Raw genomic sequence first — 19,960 nt, forward strand, 5'->3', positions numbered from 1 at the left:
AATGACAAATGAGGCTGATTTCCATACCAGGTAAATTGGTCAATTACAGTAAGAATAGCATTTGTCGGTAATTAAATAATACAGTAAGAGCAGCCAATCCAGCCTTTGTAAGAGGAAGTTATACCGGACAGAGTCACAACAAGTGCTGTTGTGATGGCACAGCAGGGCCGGGGGCTCCCCAGGGCCCGGAGCGGGGGCACTGGGACAGCCCCAGCCCTGGGCTTTGAGCCCATGGCAGGGCCAGGCTGGGCTGTGTGCTCTCAGGGCCCAGGCGACTATGCTAAAGGATCCCTAAAGGGTCACCTTTAACAGTCGTCTTCACCATGTTGTTTGTTGTTTGGTTGTTGTTTTTTTTTTAAATAAAAGAATTTTTCATAAGATAAATACAATAACATGCTAAAAAAGGAAATTAGAGATAATAAATGGGGTCTGCCAGGGTTGTGGATTGCACACAGGAACCGCATTGGAAACTGTGTTCACATATGTTCATGTTGTCCAGAAACTACATAGAGGTGGTGAGAGCAAATGTGGAAAAGCTCATTAATGATAATGTTATCCATGGCATTAAAAATAATTTGCCATATTTGTATTTGTAACTGTACCTCACCACTGCACAGTTGTGACATAAAACTGTGTGACAAGGCAACAAAATGGCAAATTAAATGTAGTGTTCATAAATGCACAGTGACCAGCAGAGGACAAAAGACAGTGCTCTGGTCCATGCTCTCTGTTGCTACTTGGGGATAAGATACATAAGGCTCCACTGAAAGATTCTCACATCAGTTAGGTCAGGAGCTGAAGTCAGAATGGCAACCAGCCTCTGTTAAACCTAGGTTATGTACAAAAAAACGTCAGTATGAAAACAAGGTACAGAAGTGGCACGTGGCTTCTGCCTGAGGAAAGGTTACGTAGGCTGAAAGTCTTTAGCTTTGCAAAGAATTGATTGAGGGGAGAACTGTTGGAGCTTCATAAAGATACAAACAGTCTAGAGAGAATGAATTCAGAATGATTACTCACAATTTTGCATAAAATGAGAAACCTGATGAAACAGGGCAGCAGGTTTAAACAAGCAAACCCCCTGTATTTTTATGTGTTAGAAGTTTACATAATAGAATCCATTGCCACAGTGTATTTAGATGTCAGCAGTCTAAGACAAGCATTGGATGCTATTAAACAAATTAATGGAAAAGTGGTTTATTAAACTTGAAGATACAGTGCTATTTACTGCTCAGGGAGCCCAAAACATGGATTGGAGGAAGATAGGAGAATGTAATGAGGTACGCTGTGAAATAAACTATACAACTATGTACTGCTAGACTATTTCTCTGAGATTCCATTGAAGGCAACTGTGAGGGTATGGAACCAGATGGAACTTCAGCATGATTTGCAATAATGTTAGTATTATTTTTCCTAAATTGATACAGTGCTATAGACAGTGATTCTACCTATCCCATCTTCCCATTTGTTACTGCTGAAATTAGTTTCTGCATTCCTCAGATCCTAATGTATTTCATCTCACATAAAGAGGTTCCACCCCTATGCTAGAGGCACTCCCAACGTGTTTTTTAGTTGAAGTGTTGCTAGTATCACTTTGCATACCTGGAATTTAATAAATGCCTAGCAATGAAAGGGAAAAAGAAATTGTCCTTACTGTGAAATTGCACATTCCTGAATCCAATAAGGTGAAAGGTGCCAATTCATAGCTCCTGAGACTTCAGCTTCAGAAATATTGCCTTTTTATTTAAAACAGATTAATTTTTTGCTGGAGTCAGTTCCTTGACCCAGATCATGCCCCAGTCACATGGTCATTACCTTTGCAGTAACTATGTTTGCAGAAATGCATGGCCAAGTCTAGAAGAAGGGGAAGGCAGGCCATCATTTAAGCAGCAACTGCCACTTATATTGATTGAAAAATCTTTGAGAGGAAAACAGGAAAATATAAGCAGAGTGATTTTTTTTCTACACCAAGCACCTTTCTAATCATGTCATTATACAAAGGTATTAAACAGACAGACATAAAAGGCAAGGCTTCCTGCTGCAGGAATGAAGAGGGACACAGCTGCTCTTTGGAAGGTAGAATGTCATCTTCCTGCAAGATACAATGCTATGAGATAACACACAGAGTCACATGCATTCTCCAAAGAGCATAGCTGGATGGGCTCAGACAGATACTAGCTCATATGGTTAGCCTTTACTGCCTCCGCTAGCCATAACCCACGCTTCTCCTAATGTACCTTAGTTAACACCACAGTTGACATTTTGCCACTCAAATTATTCAAGCAAACACCTCTTAATCTGGTGCTTAAAAAGTTTGAATGAACGACAATGAAAAACTGTTAGCTAATGAAAAAGGCTAGTTTGTCCCATACAGTGTTAATTAAGCATTCCTAAAGATCCAGTTCCAGCTTTCATTATGACATGCTGACATATAATGCTTTGGAATACACTGAGGAAAATTCTCTTATTTCAAAACCCCTGCTGAAGCAGGGAAGGAAATTGCCTTACTGCCATCTACTCTTACAATCTGCCAAGCAGGGCTATAAAATAATAAATATAATGCAAACAGATGCAAACATTAGACCTTTGATCTCATGTATACACATCAATAACTGCAAAGCAAAGCAGGTGGGCTGCTGTACTTTCACTTCTGAAACGTCCAAAATATAGCAATTGCCTCCCCTTGACACACAGATGTAACTATCTGCCAAGCTGCTAGACATCCATCACTGAGCAATATGCAACTGGTGCCTGTGTGGCAGATTGGACTTTGCCTGTCAATTGGAGCTTTGCCTCTGATGGCATGCACAGTCTGCATCACAGTGCCCTTCAAGGACTACTTTTCTAGAAATGTATGTGATGAGCATAGGCAGGCTTCTGCCATGGCCAGAGGTAATATCGATTCAACATCCGTGTATGAAAGTGCTTGCGTCTACGCTGCACACACTTAAGCGGAGCTATCAAAGCTGCAGTACCTTCTGTCAACATCTTGGCTCTGTTTCGTGTTCTTCCTTGCAGCCTTAAAGCAGGTCCACATACTATTCTGTACCTTATCAATAAAGAATGTATGCTTACATTCCTCACACTGAGGTAGCCATCTGTTTTTACACCAGTCAAGGATCTCATTTTCCCCATTTCTCTTCACATCACAGACCAGGGGTGTGTCTCTTGATGCAAAAGTGGTTGGCAGACAACAGCTTTACATAATAATTTCACAGAAAGTGACACACACTGAGCCTTTCTCCCAGTTCAGACCCTGAGACAGGATGTGTCTCAGAGACCAAGCCTTAAGATGAACCCTTCAATCTACAAGACATGGCATTCCCTGAGCTCTCACTATCCTACAAGATGAAGAACTCAGAATGGAAAAGAGGGTGGGTCACTGTTTTTTCCCAATCTAATTTATATGCCATATTACCTAAGCAGTAGGCAACTGGGCCAGCAAGGGGTCTGAGTGTGCCTCATTCTTGGTATGTTGGCCCCTTATAGTCACTGGAAAGAGAAGCAAGTGCCCCAGGAACTGACCGAAAAGGTCTAAAACATCTTGCTTTGGAGAGAGTAAGTCCACGTGTGGTCACTGCTGATCACCCTACTGAGCTAGAAGGCAGGCTATCTCCTCAGGCACTGGAAGAATAACTCGCTTCAGTCTAAACACACTCATGAGGAAAACGCCAGTTTTATTTATGGTGTGAACAGTAGCTGAAGTAATTGCTACAAATTTAGCTATATGCCTATTGCCATAACAGGACCCGCTTCCTCACTCCTGTACTCCAGTATCCTCTCCACATAGGATATGAACAATCAACATTTAGACACTAAAATTCATATGCATGTTTCAGTCTGCGGTAGTGAAGAGCTGCACGCCCCAGTCACCTGAGGAAACTGCAAGCACAATGCAGAAGCTTACTGAAGATTTGGACTGATGAAATCTGGAGGATGCATTCACCCTCCTTTCAAAAGCATCAGGGGATAACATGATCAAAGGAAGAATGCTTCTTAAGCTGTTTATCTTTGTTAAGAATGACCTGATGATGTTTAATAGGATGATTAGGCATAGCTATGGTTTAACGCATATTTAAAAGATTATTTCCATGATTAACTGGTTGTCAGAAAGCAAGTATCTAATGACAATGGAAAAGGAATTTCATCAGTGCCTTCCAAAAGATGATTTGCACTTCTGGTCTTGATATGCAGCTCTTTAATTGGGTCATTTCTTAGTAGTGTCTCAGAAGCAGAATTGTGGGTTACTTTGAAATTTGATTTTAAAAATTACATGGAAAAGGTTGTCTTCTCAGGTAGGCTATCAGAATCAGTAGTGTCTGGTTTTGGGACAGGGGAGAGAAGGGAAGGATGTAGAGGGCAAAAATGTCCTTCTGAAGTTAAATATAGATATATGGACCCTTCAGATTTTAGGCCACGGCTTCAATGCTTTGATCCAGACCACTGGAAATATGAGCTGCTAGGGTTTAGCTTATTAAAGGTTTGAGGATCCAAAGGACTGACTGACATGTGTTGGATATTACGCAAAAGAGCATGCCATGGTGCACAACACATGATGAAGCTTTCAAACACATGTACTGTTAGAGGCTGAAATTAAGTCACTACAACACCACAAGGTACAGGCTTTGCGGGAACATGTAAACAAGTCTGATTAATCAGGCACCATACTTGTAAAATTTCCTCCTTTTCCCCACTTCCATCGGAAGCACTGAGGTATCTTTGATCAAGTGGAAGACCTGAAGGAGTCAGCTTCCATCTCAGATCAAATCCACAGGCTTTGCCATTACTCAGGATTTACATAACATATATGACCAGACTCGTTGTATGCAACAAACCCAGCTGTGTAGCTCTGATGGAGACACTTTCTTGGGTTACAGGAAATAAAGAGCTTAAGAGGTGCATGTCTCTGGCTCCTTTAATAGTTCTCACGTACTGCATAGCTGGAGATGTTGAATTATCTGACATATTGAAGGCAGGCAAACTGTGCTTTCCCCAGCAAAACACCTCCTCTCTCCCTTTGTGCCAGTTTTCTCACAAGACAAGGAAAACTAGCCCAGAATTTGGCTTATGTTTTCCTATTTGCACAGGGGAACTCAAATAAATGAGCTCATAATGAACAATATGCCAGTAAGCACTGCAAACATATTATTTACACAGAACCACACACCAGAATACCTGCATAACCAAAAGGACACCTGCAGCTATAATTATATGAAAATCATCTTAACAAAGACCAATAGAAGCACCATGTTTCCACCTTTTTATTTTAAACCTCATGTTTCATTTCAGCCTTACAAAGGCTTTCAGATCCAGAAGTTAATTCTAAGGTTGGCTCTAGAGGTTGAACTGACTCTAGGCTCTAGGCTGACTGAGAAAGCCCAAAATTAATATTTTTTCCCAGCTGATGGCCTTCCATACCAGAAGACAAAAATTTACAAAAGTGTTCCTGACTTTTGCCTTCTCTGACTTTTGGCTGCCCCTTATTTTAGGTGTTTAACCTGAATATTGTGTTGTGTCAAAAGTGATACCCACTATTGCTTCAAAGACTAAAGATGTTTCAGAAGTCACCTTGCTATACAAGCAAGATAAAAAAACAGGAACAGAGTGACTTTGTCTCAGTACCATTACAGAACTTCATTAGAACTGAAAACAGTTTTATCATTAAAACTGTATTTTCTCTTTGTTTTTAGCTTCCAGTTTCCACAGCCCTAATCCAGTCTTTATGCCCTTTTGGAGTTTATATATAGCTTATAGGAGCTTATACAACTGCTTCCCTAGAAAACGAATCTTCAATAGTAATTAAGTTCTAATAACATGCTAGAGAAAGAGACAAATTAGCAGCTTCGGCACTCAGAGGGAGATATAACATAGCTATTGCCTTTATTCAGGTAGAGCATTTGTTATCAGTCATGAAAGGTAAAGCATTTTCTAACTCCTTTCACTTCATCTTCTTATTGAGCTAACATAGTAGGGTATGTTTGCTGAAGAAATCTTCTTTTCCTGTGAAAATTTGTAAGTTTTTCAAAACTCAATTCCAAATTGAAACCCATAAGTCAAAACAAACTTCAAAAATCAGTATTTTCTAAAAATATCAAACCAAAACACTAGTTAAAAACTAGTTTATTACCTTTAACTGACTTCTAATCAAAAGTCTTCATGAATTGTGAAAATTAAAGCCATGGCTTTACCTAATGCCAACTTTCTGGCAATTTCATACCTTTGCAGAGAGGAAAATAGTTTGAGAAAAAAATCTAAATAGATATCTAGAAACATATGTCATTGTGTCTCAGCTTGGAAAGAATTGAAGGGACAAACTGTCTCATTTGCACTTGCCTTTACTGGCCTCCAAGACAGCAACAGCCCAGGGCTTCAGTGAATGCAGTCCACAAGCCAGAACTCAAACCACTTTTCACAGTGTCCTCACTGTCTGTAAAGAGCTGACAGTGGTATGGAGCTGCAGCAACTGTGTGGATGGAGAGTCCAATGAGGCTGGTGAGTCACACATTGACCCACTCTATGGGAACACTTACACGTTGAGCTGTGCTACAGAAAGAAAGGAACACTCCAGTCATTTTAGTTCCTTGTTGAATCCACATTGCCTATAATTTGGACTTGAGTTGTCCCTACTCAGTCTTGTAATATTTTAGTTTTCTTTACCAATAGTCAGTTTTGCAAAATACAATACGAAGTATATTTGAATTGACTACTGACAGTTTAAAAACTCATACTAAGGATGATTTTTAAATCTTCTTAAATATAAATGAAAACACTTCTACAAGGTTTTCCCCTGACTTCTATATATGCTGATGTTTCCAGGCTGAGACTCACATTGTAAAGTCCTTTTCTTCACTTTTTTTCTGTGCAAGGGTGGTGCTTGAAAGCCAAAGAATAAGTGGTTGAAGGCATATGTCTACCAGAACAAAAGCAGATCACTCTTTGATAAAATTTTCCTCATTATTCATGTTTAATGAAAATCTTTGGAGGGGAGGGTTGGAGAATTTTTCTTTTTTTCTTGTTTTCCTTTTTAACTGTTTTGCTTTTCCTTCCTTCCTTCCTTCCTTCCTTCCTTCCTTCCTTCCTTCCTTCCTTCCTTCCTTCCTTCCGTCCATGGTTCAGTATCAGGGCAGGAAGAGTGGGCTATTATCTTACCTATACACATCTGCCTAGGCACACGTTGTCAGGGTCAGCCCTATATTTCATGTGAGTTCACATAGGCACAAGCTGGTGCTCCCAGAGCTGTGGCACCTGGTACCAGTTTCTGCCTCCATAAAGCAGGTATTGAAATGGACATACTGCTGGCCTTGCCCTTCCAATGGTTCCATCTTCCTGGACAGACTTACTAACTAACGGGCCACAGAGGTTTTCAGGATCATTTGTATTGGTAAGGGACCAAAATGAGAGTTCAGGGAGATGGAGGTAATTTTAATGTCCTCCTAATTCCCATCACTTCGTCGAGGTGGAAGAGTCAGTACTTGATATTGTCTGTGCTCGTTCTTTTAGTTTACATGAGACTCTCTTTACATGAGACTCTTGCTTTACATGAGATTCAGGTTCAACAGAGAAAGTCTTCTGCCCTTCTAAAATTATCTGACAATTTTTTCTATGCCCTCTTCCCCAGACATAAGCATGGTGTCTTTATTTGGGCAAAATTCCTTCTATTGTTTTCAGCAAGGGAGCAAGAGACCAGGACCTAGTCTTCTGCTAAGATGGTGGCTTCCCCTATGAATGGTAATTATTGCGTATCTAAGACTATTCTTCTTCAACTAGAGCTTCTGACAGACTTGCGGTAGCATTTTAAAGTTGGATGGCTGAGCTGTTCACTCCCTGAGCTGCCCACCCCACCCCTGTGGGGGACACAGCTAGCCTCAGGACAGCATCATCTAAGCGGCTCACAACTCAGCTCCTGTTTTCAGCTGGTCATGTAAGGTAAACCAGCCCTGATTTCAGTATAACTTGGTGTGTTGCACAAATCACTGTGGCAATTGAAATACTCCTTTACAGGAGATCCCTAACTCGTGGGCAACAACATCCAGAAGACAAAGCAGGGCAGACAGCTAGAGGTTGTCTTCAGACATCTGATTTTAATTTACCACAGTGAGTTGGGCAGAGTTCTTATTTCCATGTACTTGCATTTGAGAGTAGGTTGGATGTCCAAAAACACTAAGTGTTTCGGAAGCGTAACTACTGTAAAAAATTATTCAGACTAGTGAGCCTGAGTCACTTTGGGACAGCTAAGAATTTCACTGATCACAGTTAAAGCACTTTTAATATCCTCCTCCGTTTGCCTTCTAGCATAAGGATGCTCTGTTTTATTCATGCTTCATTTATTATGAAAAATCATCCAATATTTCATGTTGGCAAGATAGTGCTTGTATCTAGTGGGAAGCAGCATGATGAAATCACTATTAGGACAATGTTTTCATCTCTTCAGGAGGGGAAAGGCAGGATATCCCAAATAAGTGACACATATTTCTTCAGACTCTTCCTCATGATGAAAACCATCAACTGACTCACACAGAAGTAAACCCAGTCCTCATATAACATCAGTAAAATTAGTGATAGTATTACCAGGGTTAAATCCAGTTCTGTATATCTCAATGCAAACATATTTACAGACTATGCACACACTGCATAACTGCAGACCTACACTTTTTGTCTGTGACAAATAAGGCTAGTATATTTAAAAAAAAAAAAAAAAAAAAAAAAAAAAGACACATAGAAGCTGCATAAAAGCACATCCTGTATTGACTGAAATTTCTGAAATCTATTACACTGTCAGCTAGGAAAGTAATCCACTTAAAGAGGTCACCTAATCAACTGCTTTCTCCCACCTCTGAACAAAGAGCACTTAGAGAAAGACAACAAGATTGTCAAAGCACAGACAACAGCAAAGCAATAAGGAATAATTTTATTTTCCACTAATGTGCATTAGTTCTAAGCTCAAAGTCTTGCTGTGCTCCACAGCAACACAGAACTCTCCTAAATAGCACAGCAACTGCCTTTTCATCTTAGGGCAGAGTCGAGAGGAAGACACACTGTACGTGGATCTTAGCATTAATGCTTGAACCCTTCCCTCTATCTTTCCACTGCTTGCCTTGTTTCAAGTGTGTGGTCCATGACACAAATTCACTTCATTGTTAGATCAAAGAAGGCATTTTAGTTTACACCCCACAGGCATGTAGTTCACAGACAAATTATTCCCAGTTTCCACTTCTATACTTCAAATGTGTTAAGAATACAGCATGAAAGTTAAAAATAGTTGAGTGTGTATGCTGTATAAATACAAATAGTGAGGGCTCCCTTCGTTTAGTCCTCTCCAAATCTCAGACTTTAATAGCAGGGATAAATGGCTTGGTCTTCTCATGAAGCTTATCAGCCTTGATGAGACTGAAGAGAAATGATTAAATGTCTGTAAGAGATCCTTGTTAAAGTGAATCCAGTGTTGTTCCACTCATTTCCTACTGAACTGATCTGACCTCTTTCTACCCCTTTCCAATGTGCAAAATTGGCAAACTTCAAAAAAAACCAATTCCCCTAAGTCAAACAAGAGATTTATCAAACAAACATCCTGATCTACAGAAGGGATTTTAGTGTCAGGTCCCCTAACACTCTCACATGTAGGGTGGAATTCCTAACCTTGCATCACAGGCAGGAGAGAGATCCTCCCATTTAAACACAAGTCTTTTAATTCAGTTGTCACTGTGACCTTTGGAGGAGACAATCTGAAAGGTGCATTGATCTTAAAAGAGCATATAACCCTTGTGATTCTCAAAGTCTGCAGAATAACTTAAACATTTTGAGTCACATTAATGTAATCTACAGGAAGTTTTCAGTGTTGCCATCTACACCACCTTTGGCTACCGTTACAGTCAATGGAGAGAACAGTATTTCTAGTTTCATATTTGTCTCATGCTAACAAAGAGGTGTGAAATAAATCATGTGGACCATGACCTAAAAATGACTTGTCTTCTTCACACGTCTATAAAAGCAGCAGAGGGTGAAGACTTAGAATGTAGACACCTACCTGTAAATGTCTAAACCTAATTTTTTCAGCCCAAAACTGTGACTGGATTTCATTCTGTTGAAGAGGGCCAGCATTAGACATCATATCTATGCTCTTCATCTCCAAAGTACAAGTGCCAGTAATGAATGGATACATGCCAGCCTTAGGTGAAAAGATCACCCCAGGGGGTAAGGGGATTTTGCAATTCCATTTCCAAGGTCTGTCCATGAGGTCTCTGTGGTGTTCGGTTTTCATTGCCACACCTACCAATGCCACCATTTATTATAGGCAACTGACAGTATAATAAACAACATCATCCCTAGAGAGGTGATCACTTTCAGTCATTATCAATCTGTTAGGGATTTATGATGTACTGTTTTGCTGCATAGTTTTTCAGATTATTCCCAGACAAGGATACAGCCTGGAGGGCTGGATAGACAGCTACTCAAAAACCTACTCAGACAATGCAGGGTCACATTAGCAAAGTCATAACATTTCCTTTTCTTTTGTATCTTCCATGTAATTTATTCAAGGAAATATTGACCACAAAACAGACAGGGTGTGCTCAGTCTTCTTGGCTTTGAGAGTTTTGCTTTATATTCTATATGATGCAGTTTGAATCCAATTCTCAGCACAGACAAAGTACAATCCCTCAAAACTTCTTCTTGTGAACAGATCTTAAAAACTGGGTTTGGACCACCAAAGTCAATAGGAATATTGCAGGAATAGAACTAGAAAATCATTGCAAAGACAGTAAGCAAGCTCCCCCGTTGTATGCCAGCTTACTTCTTGTGCCTTGCCAATCAGTCAAGAGGGATTTATGCATTGCTGATGAAGAGCAGCCTTAGCTAGTAAATCTGGCATAATATGAATAAGCATCTGTTTATAGCTAGAAAGAAAAGCCAAAATGTTTCCTAATAGCAACCCCTTTAAAAGCATTCCCATTTCATTTTAAACCAGACAGAACTATAAATTTCTTCTTTATACCTAAAACTCTACTTCTAGATGATAGCTGTCCTAATGGCTTCCATTAGTTGGTACAACTTAAGCATTCCAGTTATACAATTTCTGGGATGTTTACTAAAATACTGCTTTATACGTACAGGACCACAAAGCAGTCTAGCTCTCAAGCCTTGCCTGCAGCAAGATACATGAAATGACAAACAGTTACTCCTGTGTTTTAACTTCTGCTTGTGTCTACCTTCTACAAAATCATTATGTGAAAGAAAATATACTGCAAATGTCCACATGCAAGTTCATTGACAGGAACATGTGCAAGCCCTCCCCCTGATCTCAGCAACATAATACTTTTCACATAGTTGTCCTTGCACGGTGCACCTTTATCCACACTTTACAGATGAAAAAGCAAGGCACAGTGAAGTGAAGCAAGATGATCTGCCCAAGGTCAAACAGGAAATGTGGACAAAGCCAGGAACTGATCTGTTGATTCCTGAGTCCCAAGCTAGCACCTATCCTCAGGTCTAGCTCTGGTTTCTTGCAGTGCTTCCAGTATAATATTAAAGCCTTGATTCTTTAATCCCTAGTGGGTGAAAAGCAATACATACCATTATATCTATTTTTAAAATGCAAGACCAGAAGAGGAAACTCTGTGCGGAAGGTAAATATTTCAAAGGTCTTATCATCACGGCTCTCCATCACTGAAAAAATGATGAGTCTGGGACTCAGCATGATCTGTACTTCTGACAATGAAGGGAAAAAAACTCCATAAGAAGGCCAGTAATTTGGAGTCCAGTGATATCCCTGATGCACATCTATCTTGCTCATGTCACTCAGCTCACTGACAAATATAAACAGTGATCATCTGCTAACAGTTAGCTCTGTCTAGACATAGTGTGCTCTTCATTAGCTAATTGCTCACACCTCTCCCATAGGCTGCAAGATGGGAAGAGAAATAGTGGCAGAACGTGTATCTGTGCAGCACAACTGACTCAGTAAATGAACAGCAGGTTTTTCACACTGCACCATTAACCTGCCAGTTAACTCAGCAGTTGGGTAGCCTCCATCAGGACCTCTGAAAGTCATCACTTCAAAGCCTTACACCGTGTCTGTGTTACTCACTTCATGTATGTGGAATTTTCTGGACTTGGACACCTTAGGAGTCCTTCCTGGTGCAGAACTTGCCTGCTTTTGGGGGGAAAAGGGGGGAAAAGAGGAATAAAACTGCGAAGACACTGTAGGACTCAACAGCTCAAGCTAAGTGTGGTATGAGAGTGTCCTCACAGTTTTGTAATTATCAAAACGTTGGATGTACATCATAGTCCAGTATTACCAGTATTACTGTGTTTTTTTCTAGAAATTAAAGAAATATTGTGTAAGTCTAGCTCTTCTGAAGCATTACGGATTCAGGAACACAATCTGCAAAATTATTCCTCTTTATACAGTTTAGTTGTATTGAACGGATTATGATGAGTTAGTCAGAAATGTCTCAGTGGAACAATTCATTTTGTTAGAACAAAAGCATTTCACAGGAACATATCTGAGTGAAACAAGGAATTTGAATTTACATCTCCTAGAGCCTAAGATGTGCTGCTTACCCTGGAGAGAATTTTCTTAACAGTTACCTGGCAATTGTAAAAACTTCTATTTATATAATAAACAAAAGCACTTTGTTTATATAGTTGTGGGGAACGCTCATTATCCATCAGGCATAAGGCTGATGATCCTGACTTGCAGCCTCTATTGGGTTTAACTGGCAAGTCTGGAGGGGACAATTCCTGCTGCCCATCTCACTGCTGGCCATGCCAGCTTTCTGTCCTTCTCACAGGAATAGGAGGTGTAATATATGCTGGCTGCTCAGCCACCCTCATTTCACAGTACATATACCCACAAACAACTATCAATTTCCATTTACATTAGCCACCTCAGGTGTTAACACCAAACCACAGAGTAGGCAACACCCATCCTGCTGCCTCTGCTACACAGGTCTGGTAACAGCATGGTGTGGGCAGCTGAAGGCAGTGGTTTGTAGGTAAAAACTCAGACTGGCCGTAGTGGCTGATGTATGGAAGAGGTACAGAAAGTGACTTGAACATGTATTTCACATATTCTGTCTGCATTGCCAGTAGAGTTGTCTCCTCTCTGATATGAACATTTTTTATTCTCAGTATTTCATATGAGAGAAATTTTCTGTCTTTGGGTTCTAGCTGTGTTTGGCAGCATTAGTGCCATCACAACTTGAAGCAGGCCCAAAGTTTATTAAATATTCCCCTGAAAAAATAAGGAAAAGGCTCAATAATACTGCATGACTTTACAGTGTTAACAGGAAACTAGGAAATTTCATTTTCATCAGTTGTGTCAAGTTTTGATAGGTATAGGCCTCTTTGAAGGGAAAACAACAGCAGCAACTATGACTGGAAAAATACATCAGGGGAAATAGAGTAAGACTCTTCACCCACCCATGAAAAGCCACAGAAAATTAGGACCAGATGCCATTTGGCTCACATAGCCGCTGTCACAGCAACTGGCTGACTCCTGGCATTGCTACACCAATGTGATTGACTAGCCAGTGCAATTGTATAGCATGCCTCACACCATATTTTTCATCAGAAATGCCTCAGAAATGTCTATTTCAACACCCATGCTTTTCATGAGACTGTCATCTTACAGTGCACAGTTAAGTGAACCTCAGTCAGGTCTGAAAGCCTTCAAAGCTTTGTACAAATGTTTGTGTCTTCATTGTTTCTGTATTCATCATGTGTGTCTTAAAATATGTCCTCCCAAAAAATGCAGCAAATGCTTTTTTTTTTTTTTTTTCTAGAAATAAAATACTGCATGAGTTTCAGGTCTTCCTTGCCTGGAATAAACTATACGTGCCCTAACTATTTTGCTCCCAATCTTCTGTTTTGCCATCTAGCTTGCCCCTTTGTCCATCTATGGCTGTTGCACCTTCTGCCTGTTGAGATTAACATACCATATTTGTGTATGTATGTGTATACACAACATACTGCATATGCATTGTATACACACAATACACATTGTGTGCGCATGGGGTTTAGATAGATACAGGGAATTGTGCATTGCTCCTGATCGGGAATACATCACATAGCAAGGTTATTTATCTACTTTAACATACCTATAATTAAGCCAAGTGATTCATTGTATAGAAACGAAGAAACATAAATTGTATATTATTTTCAGCTCTTTGATGTGGAAGTGAATTTTACTGGCTTAAATATTTTAAAGGTTATGCTCATTTTATCATAATTTCCATTTTATTTGCTCTTTCTTTTAGGGTGTTCTCTCTCTCAAAAATAAAAAATGTAAAGCATAGAGGCTTCAATAATACATCATAATTTAAAGAAAAAAAAAAACTTTATCTGATTTAAGCAAACTATGCATGTTCTGTATTCAACACAATGGGAAACTACCTTTGGCATTGACACAGAGGTACAGGAGCAAGCAGGTATTTTATTATAGAGAAAATAACTCCATTACATGTAATCTTATGGAGTCAACATAAAAAGTTTTTATAGATTCTGCTTTGCTCCAGCCAAGCTGTGCACAAAAGAAATTCTTCCTATGAAACTTTATTGAAGAGACTGTGGTCACGGTTCTTCACAGTATATAGTTTGCTACTGCCCTAAAATACCTGGTAATAGAAAGAATTATTAAAATAGTTAGATGTAATAGAACACGCCTGGAATACTGTTCCAACCTGCAGAGCTCAAACTGACTTCAAGAAACCCTATAATCAAGCAAGATGGGACTATCCAAAAAGTCACAAGGTTATTTTTTCCTAGCTGCTATAATCATTCCTCTCTAGCTATTGGTTGAAGGAGGGTAGCCTTTGCTTAAACACTACTCTCCTTCCAGAGAAGAAGTAAAATATTTCAAATACAGACCCCCTCTTTGTGGTCAATCTCTTGAACACGCCAGGAATGTCACCCAATAAGGACCTTGTCTTTCATTATTTGACTGGTCCTAAATCACCACCTGAAATTTGAAGCCAGCTACTGAAATCACAACTCCGTATACTTCTGTTCTGATTTGGTCTGACTGATAAAAAGCAACCTCTATCCTTCATTATACTAATTCTCAATGTCAGATGAGAAGCCAAATACCAGGATAAACATAATTTATGTTTTATTCATCCAAATCCCCATTTTGACAGCTGGGTAACTAGGTACATTTCATTTTTAATAAATTTAAGAAAGATAAGCACAAAATTAATATCATTTGTAGGGCTGGCCTAAAACTGGCTAATTCAAGTGCCTGAAGTGAAACAACAAATAGGGAACTTTATATTCATGGCTGGCAGCCTGTAGTTTACACTGAAGTCAAGCCTGATCCTTGCTCTTATAAGGAAATATTTCCCAGAAATGCATGCATCATCCCTGGAGGTTCCAAGAATTGCACATCATTCTCCTGAGATGCAATCAGCACCCCTCTCCTATCCTTTCCATATCTTGTATTTTTTAAAGTTGAGAAGACTTGTTCATGCAAGGGATATTTAAGACCCAAACCTCCTGTCCTGTAATTTAAAGATTCAATAAGAATCACCTATTATTGGACAAGTGCATCTTTGCGTGACAAGTTCTATTTTTATTCAATCCATAAACTTCAGTAGAAAGTGCCTTGGACTTCACTGAGTATTTCTCTTCATAGGTTAAATTCTTCCTACAGTATTTTCCATTCTATGGCAAATTATTACTACAAATACTTTATAATAAGGATTTGGTTTTAAGACTAATTGCAAAATAATGTATTTACTCTATCTTGAGAGATTATACTATGCAGCTTATGTTTTGCCAGTAATAACAGAGAAACTTACCCTGTATTCTGACAATTGATCAAACAGCATCCTACAGTTTGTTTATACACTGGAGTTTTTTAGCAGATTTAATGACTGCACTATAGAACCTGATTCACTTAAATCACTGCAAATCATTCAAATATGCCTACATTCTTAATCAAAAGTGGTCTGACCAGCTTATCATTTGTTCATAAACTGTCATAAAATTAATCAGTGTGCAAACAATATGCGGACGATATCTTAAACCTCCTTCCCTGTAAAAAGTATCAGTTTTATCTGGACTAAAGCTCAATTTCCCATTCTGAGAACACAATTAGTATATCCCAAACTCCATGCTCAGCAAATTATGTATTCAGTTTGCCAAGTACTTGCAATCATCCCATTTTGGAATGTGCTTTTCTGTTTATCAATGGTCTTTAAAAAACAATCCCAGGCCTCAGCACCTTCCCACGGAAGCCATTGACAAATTTTCTCTGATTTCAGTAAGGTGTCCATGTTCTTATTTTTATTGCTGTATATGCAGTTTCTAGAACTGCTGAATTACAAAATGTATGGTATGGAAAATTATATTTATGTTCAATAAATTAGTTCCATATTACTCTAAGCTGCCTTTATGCATTGTCATTTATATTGCATCTGCCACTTTTTATAGTGCTGCACTAACGATTTTGTTATGTGAGAGCAAGTCCTGGGAAATGCTTGACTCAGGAATAAGACAGAACTTGTACCAGAACTTAAAGTACATATGGCACACAACCTCAACATCCCAAAAGCTTGTTATGCTAAGAAATTACAAGTCTCTTTCCAGTAGTTCTTGTTAACAAGACTTTTCTTTACATTGACAGACAATTTTAAGTAGCAAACATATTTGTGGGAGCTTGTCTGTTAAAGGATCGGAAAAAAGGGTTACGTTTGACAAATTCCTCATTTCAAATCATGCAAATAATTGGCTCCATGGGGTGCTTATTCTAGAGAGATTTTTCACAACCTGAAAGAGGGAATTGATAGACTTAAACTGTGAGGTAAAACAGTGAGAAGGAATGAGAAAGCAAGTCCCGGAAAATTGGAAAAATATTAGCTTTGCATGCTTTGCACTATGCACTATTGAAACCACGATCAAATTGAAGAAAACATTCAAAGGCTTTTTTTTTTTTTTTTTTTCTCATGACTTCTGTAACACATGATACTCCCTTGGCAAAAATCTTCTCAGAGATGCTATATTGCAAACCTTTCCAGCTTACTGTTGTCTCACTGAGGTGACGTGTAAAAGGACCAAATCAAGCTGGCTGAGCAATTATTAAACAAATCCGTGATTTCACAAGTGTGCTGGGACATATTCACTTGCTGCTTTGTGTTGCTAATAATGCAAAGCAGTTGAATGAGCAGCTGAACGTAGCAGAATCTGTGTCGCTAATCTGAATTAAAGACCATTTCATTGACAGTTTAATCCATGTTAGCTAGTTTAGCCAAGGTTCACTTAGATTAAGTATGTACTGGTTTGGGGATTCAGTTGTATCTTGAGAACTCTATTCTCATGGAGGAAGTCTCCATCTTTTGTTGGGTTTCTAGAATTGAGTACATGATCACTCCAATGACTTCTGGTGCAGCATTATACCAGGCTCTGCGCGAAGAGGGGAGTTTGGGTGGAATCCTGCCCCTCTCAAAGATGCAAAACTTCTGTTCTCTGTTAATTATTGATAAGAAGGAGAGAAGGAGGAAGAATTGCATAAAATGAAGGGAAGGTTAAAATTTGGTCTTCCCAAGTGAGCCTAGATAATAATCTGCTTTAAATAAAGTGTGAGCAAAGAGCTTGGATTCCTGTGTTCAGAAAGAGGTATGGAGAGAACAAACTGCCTCGGTGTACCCCCAGGTATTGCAGAGAGGAAACCACGTATTGGAAGGGAGTTGCACCCTTTCCCCTGCAGCCACCTCACCTTTCAAGAAGAGGTGAGCAAAGGTCCCCTGAGTGTTGCTGGTCTGATGTGTAATAGCATCAGCATTTACACTTTTAATTTTTTTTCTTCAAAAGAAAACCAGGACAACAGCACATATAGATTCTTTGGGAAACTTATGTCCTCATAAGAAAAACATAGAACTTCATTGGCAAAGAGCATTCTGGAGTGAAGGCACAGCCAGCAGACATACCTTCCTGCTCATGGTCTGCAATTTTAATGTAGTTAAACATCAAAATTTTGCCAAACCCTTAAAGTCCTTTGGGAAGAAACTTCCCCAAAGGAAAGATATCCTCCTAATTGTCTTCTGAGGCCCACTGAATCTACTACAGTTCAAAGCCTTAGCCCATAGGTCATCTTGCCTGATTCACAGCCTGGACTCTTTTCACACAAAGCAGGTAAATTTCTACCTAATGTGTGTAAAAATTTCAATTTTCAGCAGGGCAAACTGAAGTTTTAAAAAATAATAACTGACCACTATTTTTCCATTGTTTTTTATTTCACCAGGTCTGCCTGTATTCAAACCAATCTGTTTTATTTGCATTAAGACTGTGAACATGTATGACTTCAAAAATATTACGTTATCTTTTTTTTTTTTTCCTAATGTGGACATGACACAAACATGAAATGTTCCTTTTTGGTCTTTATGATAAATCACTTTCCCTGGAGAAAGTGCATGAATACTGTGATCATAACCCTGTCCAATTAGTAATACTACCTCCCTAAACTGTGATCAGGTTCTAGGGATCAGTGGTCTGATGGGCTTAACTGATTAGCAAGAGTCACTGATTTATTTACCTCTTTTATAAGACTACTTCACCATGTCTTCTTTACAAATTAGTTAAAAGTCATCATTAGTCACCATATAGCTCAGTCATTGTTCCCCTACACTGTTCGATGTATGTCTTTAAGGTACAACCACACCTTGAGGTTCCACAAATACTGAATAATCTGGGAAGGGAGAGTGAGGTAAGGTCCAGAAAATACCATGATAAAGCTGGGACATAGAATCATCCTTTCAGACTCGCTCATGGATTTCTTATACAGCCTCTGGCTGTATTTGCTAACTCCGAAAACCACAGGGGCTTGCACACAGTCCTTCACATTCAAGGATGTAAGAGATGTGATGATGATAATTAATCACCTGATCTAGTTGAAGATGACCCTGCTCATTGCATGGGGAGTTGGACTAGATGACCTTTAAAAGTCTCTTCCAACCCAAAGTATTCTATGATTCTACAAATCTATGTTTAGATAAAAAAGACATTACACTCACCCAGTCGGAGTCATGTCCCAGGACCCCAAAATGGACTTTGTGAACTGGACTAGACCTTAGTTAATCCATGGTAAACACGTTTGGCCCTTTTGACTACGTCACTGTCCTGGGAAACTACCAGGCAATCCATGCAAAATTCCTATTTTACTTGCACAGTGCTCATTCTTGTGAGGACTTTTCCTACGACCATACAGGTTCTTTAGGAGTATGGCATACTGTAGAGCCCCAATTATTTCCACCTTGAGACATACCTGATATAAAGCCAAAGACCAGTACAAGTTATCTTCCTAATACAGGTAAAGCCAAGAAAAGTATCTATTTTACTTAAGATGCATCTGCAAAGACAAATACTGAATGATGGTAATAATTTACCACTACTGCAACGTAACAAAATTGAAAGATCAAGCCTGCTGAACACCAGCATCTTGAGGATTAATATAAATGTTCACATCAATCAGTGGTATTTATTTTCTCCTTCCACAAAGAGAAAAGATGAAAGAAAGAAAGTGAATATACTAAAAAACCTAGATCTAGAATGAAGGCAAGCTAAAGGATTGTTCTTTAAAGTAACCCACTAATTCTTAAAGAACATTCCACTCGGTACATAGAGGAATTTCAAAACAAAACAAATCAAATCTTTTTTTATCATTTTCAGAAGTATAAAAAGTAGTATCTAACCACATTCACAAGAGTTACATTCTTTTCTATTTTATTTTTCCATTATTGTGCATTATTCCTCTAAGAATCAAATTTAGCAGCACTGATGGCTTAAATTCAGCATAAAAATAAAATTCAGCAAATGTCATGGCAGCATACCAAACATATAATGTCAGGTTCCCTTATGTTCAGCACTTTGCTAAAGCTTCCCATCCATCAATTAGACAATTTTGGAATATTTTACTTTGTAATTAAAATAGAAATCTCTTGTGCTTGGTATTGTTTTGTGGGAAGAACTGCTC

The sequence above is a fragment of the Athene noctua genome, chromosome 1 (assembly GCF_965140245.1).
Source record: "Athene noctua chromosome 1, bAthNoc1.hap1.1, whole genome shotgun sequence".
NCBI lineage: Eukaryota > Metazoa > Chordata > Aves > Strigiformes > Strigidae > Athene > Athene noctua.